This window comes from Pseudophryne corroboree, chromosome 11, assembly GCF_028390025.1.
Source record: "Pseudophryne corroboree isolate aPseCor3 chromosome 11, aPseCor3.hap2, whole genome shotgun sequence".
Taxonomy (NCBI): Eukaryota; Metazoa; Chordata; class Amphibia; order Anura; family Myobatrachidae; genus Pseudophryne; species Pseudophryne corroboree.
The window spans coordinates 63,346,408-63,362,648 of record NC_086454.1 but is presented as its reverse complement, the minus strand read 5'-3'; the positions used below and the strand labels follow the sequence as shown (position 1 = coordinate 63,362,648).

General features: G+C 33.8%; 20 non-coding genes across 20 annotated transcripts; all 20 read right to left on the bottom strand.

The window, feature by feature from the left end:
- Window positions 1-50: 50 nt before the first annotated feature.
- Window positions 51-132, bottom strand: TRNAS-GCU (transfer RNA serine (anticodon GCU)). The gene has a single exon. It is a non-coding gene; the product is annotated as a tRNA-Ser (tRNA).
- A 759-nt stretch (window positions 133-891) lies between these two features.
- Window positions 892-973, bottom strand: TRNAS-GCU (transfer RNA serine (anticodon GCU)). The gene has a single exon. It is a non-coding gene; the product is annotated as a tRNA-Ser (tRNA).
- Window positions 974-1,746: 773 nt separating this feature from the next.
- On the bottom strand, window positions 1,747-1,828 carry TRNAS-GCU (transfer RNA serine (anticodon GCU)). Its single transcript has one exon. It is a non-coding gene; the product is annotated as a tRNA-Ser (tRNA).
- Window positions 1,829-2,581: 753 nt separating this feature from the next.
- On the bottom strand, window positions 2,582-2,663 carry TRNAS-GCU (transfer RNA serine (anticodon GCU)). Its single transcript has one exon. It is a non-coding gene; the product is annotated as a tRNA-Ser (tRNA).
- Window positions 2,664-3,436: 773 nt separating this feature from the next.
- On the bottom strand, window positions 3,437-3,518 carry TRNAS-GCU (transfer RNA serine (anticodon GCU)). The gene has a single exon. It is a non-coding gene; the product is annotated as a tRNA-Ser (tRNA).
- Window positions 3,519-4,278: 760 nt separating this feature from the next.
- Window positions 4,279-4,360, bottom strand: TRNAS-GCU (transfer RNA serine (anticodon GCU)). Its single transcript has one exon. It is a non-coding gene; the product is annotated as a tRNA-Ser (tRNA).
- A 760-nt stretch (window positions 4,361-5,120) lies between these two features.
- On the bottom strand, window positions 5,121-5,202 carry TRNAS-GCU (transfer RNA serine (anticodon GCU)). The gene has a single exon. It is a non-coding gene; the product is annotated as a tRNA-Ser (tRNA).
- Window positions 5,203-5,973: 771 nt separating this feature from the next.
- TRNAS-GCU (transfer RNA serine (anticodon GCU)) lies at window positions 5,974-6,055 on the bottom strand. The gene has a single exon. It is a non-coding gene; the product is annotated as a tRNA-Ser (tRNA).
- Window positions 6,056-6,805: 750 nt separating this feature from the next.
- TRNAS-GCU (transfer RNA serine (anticodon GCU)) lies at window positions 6,806-6,887 on the bottom strand. Its single transcript has one exon. It is a non-coding gene; the product is annotated as a tRNA-Ser (tRNA).
- A 772-nt stretch (window positions 6,888-7,659) lies between these two features.
- TRNAS-GCU (transfer RNA serine (anticodon GCU)) lies at window positions 7,660-7,741 on the bottom strand. The gene has a single exon. It is a non-coding gene; the product is annotated as a tRNA-Ser (tRNA).
- Window positions 7,742-8,495: 754 nt separating this feature from the next.
- On the bottom strand, window positions 8,496-8,577 carry TRNAS-GCU (transfer RNA serine (anticodon GCU)). The gene has a single exon. It is a non-coding gene; the product is annotated as a tRNA-Ser (tRNA).
- Window positions 8,578-9,344: 767 nt separating this feature from the next.
- On the bottom strand, window positions 9,345-9,426 carry TRNAS-GCU (transfer RNA serine (anticodon GCU)). Its single transcript has one exon. It is a non-coding gene; the product is annotated as a tRNA-Ser (tRNA).
- A 773-nt stretch (window positions 9,427-10,199) lies between these two features.
- Window positions 10,200-10,281, bottom strand: TRNAS-GCU (transfer RNA serine (anticodon GCU)). The gene has a single exon. It is a non-coding gene; the product is annotated as a tRNA-Ser (tRNA).
- Window positions 10,282-11,031: 750 nt separating this feature from the next.
- Window positions 11,032-11,113, bottom strand: TRNAS-GCU (transfer RNA serine (anticodon GCU)). The gene has a single exon. It is a non-coding gene; the product is annotated as a tRNA-Ser (tRNA).
- A 772-nt stretch (window positions 11,114-11,885) lies between these two features.
- TRNAS-GCU (transfer RNA serine (anticodon GCU)) lies at window positions 11,886-11,967 on the bottom strand. Its single transcript has one exon. It is a non-coding gene; the product is annotated as a tRNA-Ser (tRNA).
- Window positions 11,968-12,721: 754 nt separating this feature from the next.
- On the bottom strand, window positions 12,722-12,803 carry TRNAS-GCU (transfer RNA serine (anticodon GCU)). Its single transcript has one exon. It is a non-coding gene; the product is annotated as a tRNA-Ser (tRNA).
- A 760-nt stretch (window positions 12,804-13,563) lies between these two features.
- Window positions 13,564-13,645, bottom strand: TRNAS-GCU (transfer RNA serine (anticodon GCU)). Its single transcript has one exon. It is a non-coding gene; the product is annotated as a tRNA-Ser (tRNA).
- A 771-nt stretch (window positions 13,646-14,416) lies between these two features.
- TRNAS-GCU (transfer RNA serine (anticodon GCU)) lies at window positions 14,417-14,498 on the bottom strand. Its single transcript has one exon. It is a non-coding gene; the product is annotated as a tRNA-Ser (tRNA).
- A 760-nt stretch (window positions 14,499-15,258) lies between these two features.
- On the bottom strand, window positions 15,259-15,340 carry TRNAS-GCU (transfer RNA serine (anticodon GCU)). Its single transcript has one exon. It is a non-coding gene; the product is annotated as a tRNA-Ser (tRNA).
- Window positions 15,341-16,099: 759 nt separating this feature from the next.
- On the bottom strand, window positions 16,100-16,181 carry TRNAS-GCU (transfer RNA serine (anticodon GCU)). The gene has a single exon. It is a non-coding gene; the product is annotated as a tRNA-Ser (tRNA).
- Between the last annotated feature and the right edge of the window lie 60 nt (window positions 16,182-16,241).

Below are 16,241 nucleotides of genomic sequence, written 5' to 3'. Positions count from 1 at the left end.
TTTGTAGCAGTATTTGTAAAAATGCCTCTTCTACCTAAAAAGCATTGTGACGATGAGGATGGGATTTGAACCCATGCGTGCAGAGCACAATGGATTAGCAGTCCATCGCCTTAACCACTTGGCCACCTCGTCTCACTAGTATGCAATCAGGCAAACTTTCCAACACCACTTGTTATACTTCAAAGTCAATTCTATATGTTCTTGTAGATTGTGTCATTTTCACAATCACGAGCTTGATAGCAAGTCGACTTTCAACCATCCTTGGCTTTAGGAACATTTATTTAATTTTTACTGATACTTGTGAACAAATCCACCATCATCCACCTCACAAACAAAAATGATTTTTAATTCTTCTGGCCAATAACATGACCTTCTCTGTAAAAGTAATGTAATAATTTTCACTAAATGTGTTCTATGCTTGTCTTTAATGAAGTGACAGACTATGTTACATGAGTTACAGTAATTTGAAATCTCTGCAAATATTACAAACATCACCATTTAGAGTTTGCTGTCACTGTAATGTAAACAAGAAAATGATGCAGGAATAAGTTTTAACCTATATTAAGGGCTTTTCTCTGCTGTAAAAATTTTTAACTGCACCCCATATCAGTTTAACAAAGCCCAAGAAATGACTTAGACTTTAATTATCTAAACATAAATTATTTTAACCTATACTACTGAGCTAATCCACCATCATGGGGAAATAAAGCATTTGCAAAATAAATTCTCGATAGTAGTATTTACATTGCATGTTCAAATATCAAGACACTTGCTCATGTTTACCATCTTAAAGTAGACTTCTTGATTTGACTTGTTTATTTTGGCCATTTGTTTGTCAGCTTTTGTAGCAGTATTTGTAAAAATGCCTCTTCTACCTAAAAAGCATTCTAACGACGAGTATGTTATTTGAACCCATGCGTGCAGAGCACAATGGATTAGCAGTCCATCGCCTTAACCACTCGGCAACCTCGTCTCACTGGTATGCAATCTGGCAAACTCTCCAACACCACTTGTTATACTTCAAAGTCAATTCTCAATGTACTTGTAGATTGTGTCATTTTCACAATCACGAGCTTGATAGCAAGTCGACTTTCAACCATCCTTGGCTTTAGGAACATTTATTTAATTTTAACTGATACTTGTGAACAAATCCACCATCATCCACCTCACAAACAAAAATGATTTTTAATACTTCTGGCCAATAACATGACCTTCTCTGTAAAAGTAATGTATTAATTTTCCCTAAATGTGTTATTTGCTTGTCTTTAATGAAGTGACAGACTATGTAACATGAGTTACAGTAATTTGAAATCTCTGCAAATATTACAAACATCACCATTTAGAGTTTGCTGTCACTGTAACGTAAACAAGAAAATTATGCAGGAATAAGGTTTAACCTATATTAAGGGCTTTTCTCTGCTGTAATTTTTTTTAAACTGCACCACATATCAGTTTAACAAAGCCCAAAAAATGTAATAGACTTTAATTATCTAAACATAAATTATTTTAACCTATACTTCTGAGCTAATCCACCATCATGGGGAAATAAAGCATTTGCAAAATAAATTCTAGATAGTAGTATTGACATTGCATGTTCAAATATCAAGACACTTGCTCATGTTTACCATCTTAAAGTAGACTTCTTGATTTGACTTGATTATTTTGGCCATTTTTGTGTCAGCTTCACTTGTTTGTTTATGAAACAGTATTTGTAAAAATGCCTCTTCTACCTAAAGAGCATTGGGACGACGAGGATGGGATTTGAACCCATACATGCAGAGCACAATGGATTAGCATTCCATCACCTTAACCACTCAGCCACCTCATCTCACTGGTATGCAGTCTGGCAAACTTTCCAACACCACTTGTTATACTTCAAAGTCAATTCTTTATGTTCTTGTAGATTGTGTCATTTTCACAATCAAGAGCTTGATAGCAAGTCGACTTTCAACCATCCTTGGCTTTAGGAACATTTATTTAATTTTAAACGAAACTTGTGAACAAATCCACCATCACCAACCTCACAAACAAAAATGATTTTTAATACTTCTGGCCAATAACATGACCTTCTCTGTAAAAGTAATGCATTAATTTTCACTAAATGTGTTCTATGCTTGTCTTTAATGAAGTGACAGACTATGTTACATGAGTTACAGAAATTTCAAATCTCTGCAAATATTACAAACATCACCATTTAGAGTTTGCTGTCACTGTAATGTAAACAAGAAAATTATGCAGGAATAAGGTTTAACCTATATTAAGGGCTCTGCTGTAGAAAATTTTAACTGCATCCCATATCAGTTTAACAAATCCCAAGAAATGTCATAGACTTTAATTATCTAAACGTAAATCATTTTAACCTATACTTGTGAGCTAATCCACCATCATGGGGAATAAAGCATTTGCAAAATAAATTCTAGATAGTAGTATTGACATTGCATGTTCAAATATCAAGACACTTGCTCATATTTACCATCTTAAAGTAGACTTCTTGATTTGACTTGTTTATTTTAGCCATTTGTGTGTCAGCTTTTGTAGCAGTATTTGTAAAAATGCCTTTTCTACCTAAAAAGCATTGTGACGACGAGGATGGGATTTGAAACCATGTGTGCATAACACAATGGATCAGCAATCCATCGCCTTAACCACTCGGCCACCTCATCTCACAGGTATGCAATTTGGCAAATTTTCCAACACCACTTGTTATACTTCAAAGTCAATTCTTTATGTTCTTGTAGATTGTGTCATTTTCACAATCACGAGCTTGATAGCAAGTCGACTTTCAACCATCTTAGGCTTTAGGAACATTTATTTAATTTTAACTGATACTTGTAAAAAAATCCACCATCATCCACCTCACAAACAAAAATGATTTTTAATACTTCTGGCCAATAACATGACCTTCTCTGTAAAAGTAATGTATTAATTTTCACTAAATGTGTTCTTTGCTTGTCTTTAATGAAGTGACAGACTATGATACATGAGTTACAGTAATTTGAAATCTCTGCAAATATTACAAACATCACCATTTAGAGTTTGCTGTCACTGTAATGTAAACAAGAAAATTATGCAGGAATAAGGTTTAACCTATTTTAAGGGCTTTTCTCTGCTGTAAATTTTTTTAAACTGCACCGTATATCAGTTTAACAAAGCCCAAGAAATGTAATAGACTTTAATTATCTAAACATAAATTATTTTAACCTATACATCAGAGCTAATCCACCATCATGGGGAAATAAAGCATTTGCAAAATAAATTCTAGATAGTAGTATTGACATTACATGTTCAAATATCAAGACACTTGCTCATGTTAACCATCTTAAAGTAGACTTCTTGATTTGATTTGTTTATTTTGGCCATTTTTGAGTCAGCTTCACTTGCTGGTTTATGAAGCAGTATTTGTAAAAATGCCTCTTCTACCTAAAGAGCATTGTGACGACGAGGATGGGATTTGAACCCATGCGTGCAGAGCACAATGGATTAGCAGTCCATCGACTTAACCACTCGGCCACCTCATCTCACTGGTATGCAGTCTGGCAAACTTTCCAACACCACTTGTTATACTTCAAAGTCAATTCTTTATGTTCTTGTAGATTGTGTCATTTTCACAATCACGAGCTTGATAGCAAGTCGACTTTCAACCATCCTTGGCTTTAGGAACATTTATTTAATTTTAAATGAAACTTGTGAACAAATCCACCATCACCAACCTCTCAAACAAAAATGATTTTTAATACTTCTGGCCAATAACATGACCTTCTCTGTAAAAGTAATGTATTAATTTTCACTAAATGTGTTCTATGCTTGTCTTTAATGAAGTGACAGACTATGTTACATGAGTTACAGAAATTTCAAATCTCTGCAAATATTACAAACATCACCATTTAGAGTTTGCTGTTACTGTAATGTAAACAAGACAATTATGCAGGAATTAGGTTTAACCTATATTAAGGGCTTTTCTCTGCTGTAAATTTTTTTAAACTGCACCACATATCAGTTTAACAAAGCCCAAGAAATGTAATAGACTTTAATTATCTAAACATAAATTATTTTAACCTATACTTCTGAGCTAATCCACCATCATGGGGAAATAAAGCATTTGCAAAATAAATTCTAGATAGTAGTATTGACATTGCATGTTCAAATATCAAGACACTTGCTCATGTTTACCATCTTAAAGTAGACTTCTTGATTTGACTTGTTTATTTTGGCCATTTGTTTGTCAGCTTTTGTAGCAGTATTTGTAAAAATGCCTCTTCTACCTAAAAAGCATTCTAACGACGAGGATAGGATTTGAACCCATGCGTACAGAGCACAATGGATTAGCAGTCTATCGCCTTAACCACTCGACCACCTCGTCTCACTGGTATGCAGTCTGGCAAACTTTCCGACACCACTTGTTATACTTCGAAGTCAATTCTTTATGTTCTTGTAGATTGTGTCATTTTCACAATAACGAGCTTGATAGAAATTCGACTTTCAACCATCCTTGGCTTTAGGAACATTTATTTAATTTTAACTGATACTTGTGAACAAATCCACCATCATCCACCTCACAAACAAAAATGATTTTTAATACTTCTGGCCAATAACATGACCTTCTCTGTAAAAGTAATGTATTAATTTTCCCTAAATGTGTTATTTGCTTGTCTTTAATGAAGTGACAGACTATGTTACATGAGTTACAGAAATTTCAAATCTCTGCAAATATTACAAACATCACCATTTAGAGTTTGCTGTTACTGTAATGTAAACAAGACAATTATGCAGGAATAAGGTTTAACCTATATTAAGGGCTTTTCTCTGCTGTAAATTTTTTTAAACTGCACCACATATCTTTTTATCAAAGCCCAAGAAATGTAATAGACTTTAATTATCTAAACATAAATTATTTTAACCTATACTTCTGAGCTAATCCACCATCATGGGGAAATAAAGCATTTGCAAAATAAATTCTAGATAGTAGTATTGACATTGCATGTTCAAATATCAAGACACTTGCTCATGTTTACCATCTTAAAGTAGACTTCTTGATTTGACTTGTTTATTTTGGCCATTTGTTTGTCAGCTTTTGTAGCAGTATTTGTAAAAATGCCTCTTCTACCTAAAAAGCATTCTAACGACGAGGATAGGATTTGAACCCATGCGTACAGAGCACAATGGATTAGCAGTCTATCACCTTAACCACTCGACCACCTCGTCTCACTGGTATGCAGTCTGGCAAACTTTCCGACACCACTTGTTATACTTCGAAGTCAATTCTTTATGTTCTTGTAGATTGTGTCATTTTCACAATAACGAGCTTGATAGCAATTCGACTTTCAACCATCCTTGGCTTTAGGAACATTTATTTAATTTTAACTGATACTTGTGAACAAATCCACCATCATCCACCTCACAAACAAAAATGATTTTTTATACTTCTAGCCAATAACATGACCTTCTCTGTAAAAGTAATGTATTATTTTTCACTAAATGTGTTCTATACTTGTCTTTAATGAAGTGACAGACTATGTTACATGAGTTACAATAATTTGAAATCTCTGCAAATATTACAAACATCACCATTTAGAGTTTGCTGTCACTGTAATGTAAACAAGAAAATTATGCAGGAATAAGTTTTAACCTATATTAATAGCTTTTCTCTGCTGTAAAATTTTTTAACTGCACCCCATATCAGTTTAACAAAGCCCAAGAAATGTCATAGACTTTAATTATCTAAACATAAATTATTTTAACCTATACTTGTGAGCTAATCCACCATCATGGGGAAATAAAGCATTTACAAAATAAATTCTAGATAGTAGTATTGACATTCCATGTTCAAATATCAAGACACTTGCTCATGTTTACCATCTTAAAGTAGACTTCTTGATTTGACTTGTTTATTTTGGCCATTTTTTGTCAGCTTCATTTGTTGGTTTATGAAGCAGTATTTGTAAAAATGCCTCTTCTACCTAAAGAGCATTGTGACGACGAGGTTGGGATTTGAACCCATGCGTGCAGAGCACAATGGATTAGCAGTCCATCGCCTTAACCATTCGGCCACCTCGTCTCACTGGTATGCAATCTGGCAAACTTTCCAACACCACTTGTTATACTTCAAAGTCAATTCTTTATGTTCTTGTAGATTGTGTCATTTTCACAATCACGAGCTTGATAGCAAGTCGACTTTCAACCATCCTTGGCTTTAGGAAAATTTATTTCATTTTAACTGATACTTGTGAACAAATCCACCATCATCCACCTCACAAACAAAAATGATTTTTAATTCTTCTGGCCAATAACATGACCTTCTCTGTAAAAGTAATGTATTAATTTTCACTAAATGTGTTCTATGCTTGTCTTTAATGAAGTGACAGACTATGTTACATGAGTTACAGTGATTTTAAATCTCTGCAAATATTACAAACATCACCATTTAGAGTTTGCTGTCACTGTAATGTAAACTAGAAAATTATGCAGGAATAATGTTTAACCTATATTAAGGGCTCTGCTGTAAAAAAATTTAACTGCATCCCATATCAGTTTAACAAAGCCCAAGAAATGTCATAGACTTTATCTAAACATAAATCATTTTAACCTATACTTGTGAGCTAATCCACCATCAAGGGGAAATAAAGCATTTGCAAAATAAATTCTAGATAGTAGTATTGACATTGCATGTTCAAATATCAAGACACTTGCTCATGTTTACCATCTTAAAGTAGACTTCTTGATTTGACTTTTTTATTTTGGCCATTTGTGTGTCAGCTTTTGTAGCAGTATTTGTAAAAATGCCTCTTCTACCTAAAAAGCATTGTGACGACCAGGATGGGATTTGAACCCATGCGTGCATAGCACAATGGATTAGCAGTCCATCGCCTTAACCACTCGGCCACCTCGTCTCTATGGTATGCAATCTGGCAAACTTTCCAACACCACTTGTTATACTTCAAAGTCAATTCTTTATGTTCTTGTAGATTGTGTCATTTTCACAATCACGAGCTTGATAGCAAGTCGACTTTCAACCATCCTTGGCTTTAGGAACATTTATTTAATTTTAACTGATACTTGTGAACAAATCCACCATCATCCACCTCACAAACAAAAATGATTTTTTATACTTCTAGCCAATAACATGACCTTCTCTGTAAAAGTAATGTATTATTTTTCACTAAATGTGTTCTATACTTGTCTTTAATGAAGTGACAGACTATGTTACATGAGTTACAATAATTTGAAATCTCTGCAAATATTACAAACATCACCATTTAGAGTTTGCTGTCACTGTAATGTAAACAAGAAAATTATGCAGGAATAAGGTTTAACCTATATTAAGGGCTTTTCTCTGCTGTAAAATTTTTTAACTGCACCCCATATCAGTTTAACAAAGCCCAAGAAATGTCATAGACTTTAATTATCTAAACATATATTATTTTAACCTATACTTGTGAGCTAATCCACCATTATGGGGAAATAAAGCATTTACAAAATAAATTCTAGATAGTAGTATTGACATTCCATGTTCAAATATCAAGACACTTGCTCATGTTTACCATCTTAAAGTAGACTTCTTGATTTGACTTGTTTATTTTGGCCATTTTTGTGTCAGCTTCATTTGTTGGTTTATGAAGCAGTATTTGTAAAAATGCCTCTTCTACCTAAAGAGCATTGTGACGACGAGGTTGGGATTTGAACCCATGCGTGCAGAGCACAATGGATTAGCAGTCCATCGCCTTAACCATTCGGCCACCTCGTCTCACTGGTATGCAATCTGGCAAACTTTCCAACACCACTTGTTATACTTCAAAGTCAATTCTTTATGTTCTTGTAGATTGTGTCATTTTCACAATCACGAGCTTGATAGCAAGTCGACTTTCAACCATCCTTGGCTTTAGGAACATTTATTTCATTTTAACTGATACTTGTGAACAAATCCACCATCATCCACCTCACAAACAAAAATGATTTTTAATTCTTCTGGCCAATAACATGACCTTCTCTGTAAAAGTAATGTATTAATTTTCACTAAATGTGTTCTATGCTTGTCTTTAATGAAGTGACAGACTATGTTACATGAGTTACAGTGATTTTAAATCTCTGCAAATATTACAAACATCACCATTTAGAGTTTGCTGTCACTGTAATGTAAACTAGAAAATTATGCAGGAATAATGTTTAACCTATATTAAGGGCTCTGCTGTAAAAAATTTTAACTGCATCCCATATCAGTTTAACAAAGCCCAAGAAATGTCATAGACTTTAATTATCTAAACATAAATCATTTTAACCTATACTTGTGAGCTAATCCACCATCAAGGGGAAATAAAGCATTTGCAAAATAAATTCTAGATAGTAGTATTGACATTGCATGTTCAAATATCAAGACACTTGCTCATGTTTACCATCTTAAAGTAGACTTCTTGATTTGACTTTTTTATTTTGGCCATTTGTGTGTCAGCTTTTGTAGCAGTATTTGTAAAAATGCCTCTTCTACCTAAAAAGCATTGTGACGACGAGGATGGGATTTGAACCCATGCGTGCATAGCACAATGGATTAGCAGTCCATCGCCTTAACCACTCGGCCACCTCGTCTCTCTGGTATGCAATCTGGCAAACTTTCCAACACCACTTGTTATACTTTAAAGTCAATTCTTTATGTTCTTGTAGATTGTGTCATTTTCACAATCACGAGCTTGATAGCAAGTCGACTTTCAACCATCCTTGGCTTTAGGAACATTTATTTAATTTTAACTGATACTTGTGAACAAATCCACCATCATCCACCTCACAAACAAAAATTATTTTTAATACTTCTGGCCAATAACATGACCGTCTCTGTAAAAGTGATGTATTAATTTTCACTAAATGTGTTCTTTGCTTTTCTTTAATGAAGTGACAGACTATGTTACATGAGTTACAGTAATTTGAAATCTCTGCAAATATTACAAACATCACCATTTAGAGTTTGCTGTCACTGTAATGTAAACAAGAAAATTATGCAGGAATAAGGTTTAACCTATATTAAGGGCTCTGCTGTAGAAAATTTTAACTGCATCCCATATCAGTTTAACAAATCCCAAGAAATGTCATAGACTTTAATCATCTAAACATAAATTATTTTAACCTATACTTGTGAGCTAATCCACCATCATGGGGAAATAAAGCATTTGCTAAATAAATTCTAGATAGTAGTATTGACATTACATGTTCAAATATCAAGACACTTGCTCATGTTAACCATCTTAAAGTAGACTTCTTGATTTGATTTGTTTATTTTGGCCATTTTTGAGTCAGCTTCACTTGCTGGTTTATGAAGCAGTATTTGTAAAAATGCCTCTTCTACCTAAAGAGCATTGTGACGACGAGGATGGGATTTGAACCCATGCGTGCAGAGCACAATGGATTAGCAGTACATCACCTTAAGCACTCGGCCACCTCATCTCACTGGTATGCAATCTGGCAAACTTTCCAACACCACTTGTTATACTTCAAAGTCAATTCTTTATGTTCTTGTAGATTGTGTCATTTTCACAATCACGAGCTTGATAGCAAGTCGACTTTCAACCATCCTTGGCTTTAGGAACATTTATTTAATTTTAAACGAAACTTGTGAACAAATCCACCATCACCAACCTCACAAACAAAAATGATTTTTAATACTTCTGGCCAATAACATGACCTTCTCTGTAAAAGTGATGTATTAATTTTCACTAAATGTGTTCTTTGCTTGTCTTTAATGAAGTGACAGACTATGTTACATAAGTTACAGTAATTTGAAATCTCTACAAATATTACAAACATCACCATTTAGAGTTTGCTGTCACTGTAATGTAAACAAGAAAATTATGCAGGAATAAGGTTTAACCTATATTAAGGTTTTTTAACAGCTGTAAAAAAATTTAAACTGCACCCCATATCAGTTTAACAAAGCCCAAGAAATGTCATAGACTTTAATTATCTAAACATAAATTATTTTAACCTATACTTGTGAGATAATCCACCATCATGGGGAAATAAAGCATTTGCAAAATAAATTCTAGATAGTAGTATTGACATTACATGTTCAAATATCAAGACACTTGCTCATGTTAACCATCTTAAAGTAGACTTCTTGATTTGATTTGTTTATTTTGGCCATTTTTGAGTCAGCTTCACTTGCTGGTTTATGAAGCAGTATTTGTAAAAATGCCTCTTTTACCTAAAGAGCATTGTGACAATGAGGATGGGATTTGAACCCATGCGTGCAGAGCACAATGGATTAGCAGTCCATCGCCTTAAGCACTCGGCCACCTTATCTCACTGGTATGCAATCTGGCAAACTTTCCAACACCACTTGTTATACTTCAAAGTCAATTCTTTATGTTCTTGTAGATTGTGTAATTTTCACAATCACGAGCTTGATAGCAAGTCGACTTTCAACCATCCTTGGCTTTAGGAACATTTATTTAATTTTAAACGAAACTTGTGAACAAATCCACCATCACTAACCTCACAAACAAAAATGATTTTTAATACTTCTGGCCAATAACATGACCTTCTCTGTAAAAGTAATGTATTAATTTTCACTAAATGTGTTCTATGCTTGTCTTTAATGAAGTGACAGACTATGTTACATGAGTTACAGAAATTTCAAATCTCTGCAAATATTACAAACATCACCATTTAGAGTTTGCTGTCACTGTAATGTAAACAAGAAAATTATGCAGGAATAAGGTTTAACCTATATTAAGGGCTCTGCTGTAGAAAATTTTAACTGCATCCCATATCAGTTTAACAAATCCCAAGAAATGTCATAGACTTTATCTAAACATAAATCATTTTAACCTATACTTGTGAGCTAATCCACCATCATGGGGAAATAAAGCATTTGCAAAATAAATTCTGGATAGTAGTATTGACATTGCATTTTCAAATATCAAGACACTTGCTCATGTTTACCATCTTAAAGTAGACTTCTTGATTTGACTTGTTTATTTTGGCCATTTGTGTGTCAGCTTTTGTAGCAGTATTTGTAAAAATGCCTTTTCTACCTAAAAAGCATTATGACGACGAGGATGGGATTTGAACCCATGCGTGCATAGCACAATGGACCAGCAGTCCATCGCCTTAACCACTCGGCCACCTCATCTCACTGGTATGCAATCTGGCAAATTTTCCAACACCACTTGTTATACTTCAAAGTCAATACTTTATGTTCTTATAGATTGTGTCATTTTCACAATCACGAGCTTGATAGCAAGTCGACTTTCAACCATCCTTGGCTTTAGGAACATTTATTTAATTTTAACTGATACTTGTGAACAAATCCACCATCATCCACCTCACAAACAAAAATGATTTTTAATACTTCTGGCCAATAACATGACCTTCTCTGTAAAAGTAATGTATTAATTTTCACTAAATGTGTTCTTTGCTTGTCTTTAATGAAGTGACAGACTATGTTACATGAGTTACAGTAATTTGAAATCTCTGCAAATATTACAAACATCACCATTTAGAGTTTGCTGTCACTGTAATGTAAACAAGAAAATTATGCAGGAATAAGGTTTAACCTATATTAAGGGCTTTTCTCTGCTGTAAAAATTTTTAACTGCACCCCATATCAGTTTAACAAAGCCCAAAAAATGTCATAGACTTTAATTATCTAAACATATATTATTTTAACCTATACTTGTGAGCTAATCCACCATCATGGGGAAATAAAGCATTTGCAAAATAAATTCTAGATAGTAGTATTGACATTGCATGTTCAAATATCAAGACACTTGCTCATGTTTACCATCTTAAAGTAGACTTCTTGATTTGACTTGATTATTTTGGCCATTTTTGTGTCAGCTTCACTTGTTTGTTTATGAAACAGTATTTGTAAAAATGCCTCTTCTACCTAAAAAGCATTGTGACGACGAGGATGGGATTTGAACCCATACATGCAGAGCACAATGGATTAGCAGTCCATCACCTTAACCACTCAGCCACCTCATCTCAGTTGTATGCAATCTGGCAAATTTTCCAACAACACTTGTTATACTTCAAAGTCACTTCTTTATGTTCTTGTAGATTGTGTCATTTTCACAATCACGAGCTTGATAGCAAGTCGACTTTCAACCATCCTTGGCTTTAGTAACATTTATTTAATTTTCACCGAAACTTGTGAAGAAATCCACCATCACCCACTTCACAAACAAAAATTATTTTTAATACTTCTGGCCAATAACATGACCTTCTCTGTAAAAGTAATGTATTAATTTTCACTAAATATGTTCTATGCTTGTCTTTAATGAAGTGACAGACTATGTTACATGAGTTACAGAAATTTCAAATCTCTGCAAATATTACAAACATCACCATTTAGAGTTTGCTGTCACTGTAATGTAAACAAGAAAATTATGCAGGAATAAGGTTTAACCTATATTAAGGGCTCTGCTCTAGAAAATTTTAACTGCATCCCATATCAGTTTAACAAATCTCAAGAAATGTCATAGACTTTAATTATCTAAACATAAATCATTTTAACCTATACGTGTGAGCTAATCCACCATCATGGGGAAATAAAGCATTTGCAAAATAAATTCTAGATAGTAGTATTGACATTGCATGTTCAAATATCAAGACACTTGCTCATGTTTACCATCTTAAAGTAGACTTCTTGATTTGACTTGTTTATTTTGGCCATTTGTGTGTCAGCTTTTGTAGCAGTATTTGTAAAAATGCCTCTTCTACCTAAAGAGCATTGTGACGACGAGGATAAGATTTGAACCCATGCGTGCAGAGTACAATGGATTAGCAGTCCATCGCCTTAACCACTCGGCCACCTCATCTCCCTGGTATGCAATCTGGCATACTTTCCAACACCACTTGTTATACTTCAAAGTCAATTCTTTATGTTCTTGTAGATTGTGTCATTTTCACAATCACGAGCTTGATAGCAAGTCGACTTTCAACCATCCTTGGCTTTAGGAACATTTATTTAATTTTAACTGATACTTGTGAACAAATCCACCATCATCCACCTCACAAACAAAAATGATTTTTAATACTTCTGGCCAATAACATGACCTTCTCTGTAAAAGTAATGTATTAATTTTCACTAAATGTGTTCTATGCTTGTCTTTAATGAAGTGACAGACTATGTTACATGAGTTACAGTAATTTGAAATCTCTGCAAATATTACAAACATCACCATTTAGAGTTTGCTGTCACTGTAATGTAAACAAGAAAATTATGCAGGAATAAGGTTTAACCTATATTAAGGGCTTTTCTCTGCTGTAAATTTTTTTTAACTGCACCACATATCAGTTTAACAAAGCCCAAGAAATGTAATAGACTTTAATTATCTAAACATAAATTATTTTAACCTATACTTCTGAGCTAATCCACCATCATGGGGAAATAAAGCATTTGCAAAATAAATTCTAGATAGTAGTATTTACATTGCATGTTCAAATATCAAGACACTTGCTCATGTTTACCATCTTAAAGTAGACTTCTTGATTTGACTTGTTTATTTTGGCCATTTGTGTGTCAGCTTTTGTAGCGGTATTTGTAAAAATGCCTCTTCTACCTAAAAAGCATTGTGACGACGAGGATTGGATTTGAACCCATGCGTGCATAGCACAATGGATTAGCAGTCCATCGCCTTAACCACTCAGCCACCTCGTCTCACTGGTATGCAGTTTGGCAAACTTTCCAACACCAGTTGTTATACTTCAAAGTCAATTCTTTATGTTCTTGTAGATTGTGTCATTTTCACAATCACGAGCTTGATAGCAAGTTGACTTTCAACCATCCTTGGCTTTAGGAACATTTATTTAATTTTAACTGATACTTGTGAACAAATCCACCATCATCCACCACACAAACAAAAATGATTTTTAATACTTCTAGCCAATAACATGACCTTCTCTGTAAAAGTAATGTATTAATTTTCATAAATGTGTTCTATACTTGTCTTTAATGAAGTGACAGACTATGTTACATGAGTTACAGTAATTTGAAATCTCTGCAAATATTACAAACATCACCATTTAGAGTTTGCTGTCACTGTAATGTAAACAAGAAAATTATGCAGGAATAAGGTTTAACCTATATTAAGGGCTTTTCTCTGCTGTAAAAATTTTTGACTGCACCCCATATCAGTTTAACAAAGCCCAAAAAATGTCATATACTTTATTTATCTAAACATATATTCTTTTAACCTATACTTGTGAGCTAATCCACCATCATGGGGAAATAAAGCATTTGCAAAATAAATTCTAGATAGTAGTATTGACATTGCATGTTCAAATATCAAGACACTTGCTCATGTTTACCATCTTAAAGTAGACTTCTTGATTTGACTTGATTATTTTGGCCATTTTTGTGTCAGCTTCACTTGTTTGTTTATGAAACAGTATTTGTAAAAATGCCTCTTCTACCTAAAGAGCATTGTGACGACGAGGATGGGATTTGAACCCATACATGCAGAGCACAATGGATTAGCAGTCCATTGCCTTAACCACTCAGTCACCTCATCTCACTGGTATGCAATCTGGCAATCTTTCCAACACCACTTGTTATACTTCAAAGTCAATTCTTTATGTTCTTGTAGATTGTGTCATTTTCACAATCACGAGCTTGATAGCAAGTCGACTTTCAACCATCCTTGGCTTTAGGAACATTTATTTAATTTTCACCGAAACTTGTGAAGAAATCCACCATCACCCACTTCACAAACAAAAATGATTTTTAATACTTCTGGCCAATAACATGACCTTCTCTGTAAAAGTAATGTATTAATTTTCACTAAATATGTTCTATGCTTGTCTTTAATGAAGTGACAGACTATGTTACATGAGTTACAGTAATTTGAAATATCTGCAAATATTACAAACATCACCATTTAGAGTGTGCTGTCACTGTAATGTAAACAAGAAAATTATGCAGGAATAAGGTTTAACCTATATTAAGGGCTTTTCTCTGCTGTAAATTTTTTTGAACTGCACCACATATCAGTTTAACAAAGCCCAAGAAATGTAATAGACTTTAATTATCTAAACATAAATTATTTTAACCTATACTTCTGAGCTAATCCACCATCATGGGGAAATAAAGCATTTGCAAAATAAATTCTAGATAGTAGTATTTACATTGCATGTTCAAATATCAAGACCCTTGCTCATGTTTACCATCTTAAAGTAGACTTCTTGATTTGACTTGTTTATTTTGGCCATTTGTTTGTCAGCTTTTGTAGCAGTATTTTTAAAAATGCCTCTTCTACCTAAAAAGCATTCTAACGACGAGGATGTTATTTGAACCCATGCGTGCAGAGCACAATGGATTAGCAGTCCATCGCCTTAACCACTCGGCAACCTTGTCTCACTGGTATGCAATCTGGCAAACTCTCCAACACCACTTGTTATACTTCAAAGTCAATTCTCAATGTACTTGTAGATTGTGTCATTTTCACAATCACGAGCTTGATAGCAAGTCGACTTTCAACCATCCTTGGCTTTAGGAACATTTATTTAATTTTAACTGATACTTGTGAACAAATCCACCATCATCCACCTCACAAACAAAAATGATTTTTAATTCTTCTGGCCAATAACATGACCTTCTCTGTAAAAGTAATGTAATAATTTTCACTAAATGTGTTCTATGCTTGTCTTTAATGAAGTGACAGACTATGTTACATGAGTTACAGTAATTTGAAATCTCTGCAAATATTACAAACATCACCATTTAGAGTTTGCTGTCACTGTAATGTAAACAAGAAAATGATGCAGGAATAAGTTTTAACCTATATTAAGGGCTTTTCTCTGCTGTAAAAATTTTTAACTGCACCCCATATCAGTTTAACAAAGCCCAAGAAATGACTTAGACTTTAATTATCTAAACATAAATTATTTTAACCTATACTACTGAGCTAATCCACCATCATGGGGAAATAAAGCATTTGCAAAATAAATTCTCGATAGTAGTATTTACATTGCATGTTCAAATATCAAGACACTTGCTCATGTTTACCATCTTAAAGTAGACTTCTTGATTTGACTTGTTTATTTTGGCCATTTGTTTGTCAGCTTTTGTAGCAGTATTTGTAAAAATGCCTCTTCTACCTAAAAAGCATTCTAACGACGAGGATGGGATTTGAACCCATGCGTGCAGAGCACAATGGATTAGCAGTCCATCGCCTTAACCACTCGGCCACCTCGTCTCACTGGTATGCTATCAGGCAAACTTTCCAATACCACTTGTTATACTTCAAAGTCAATTC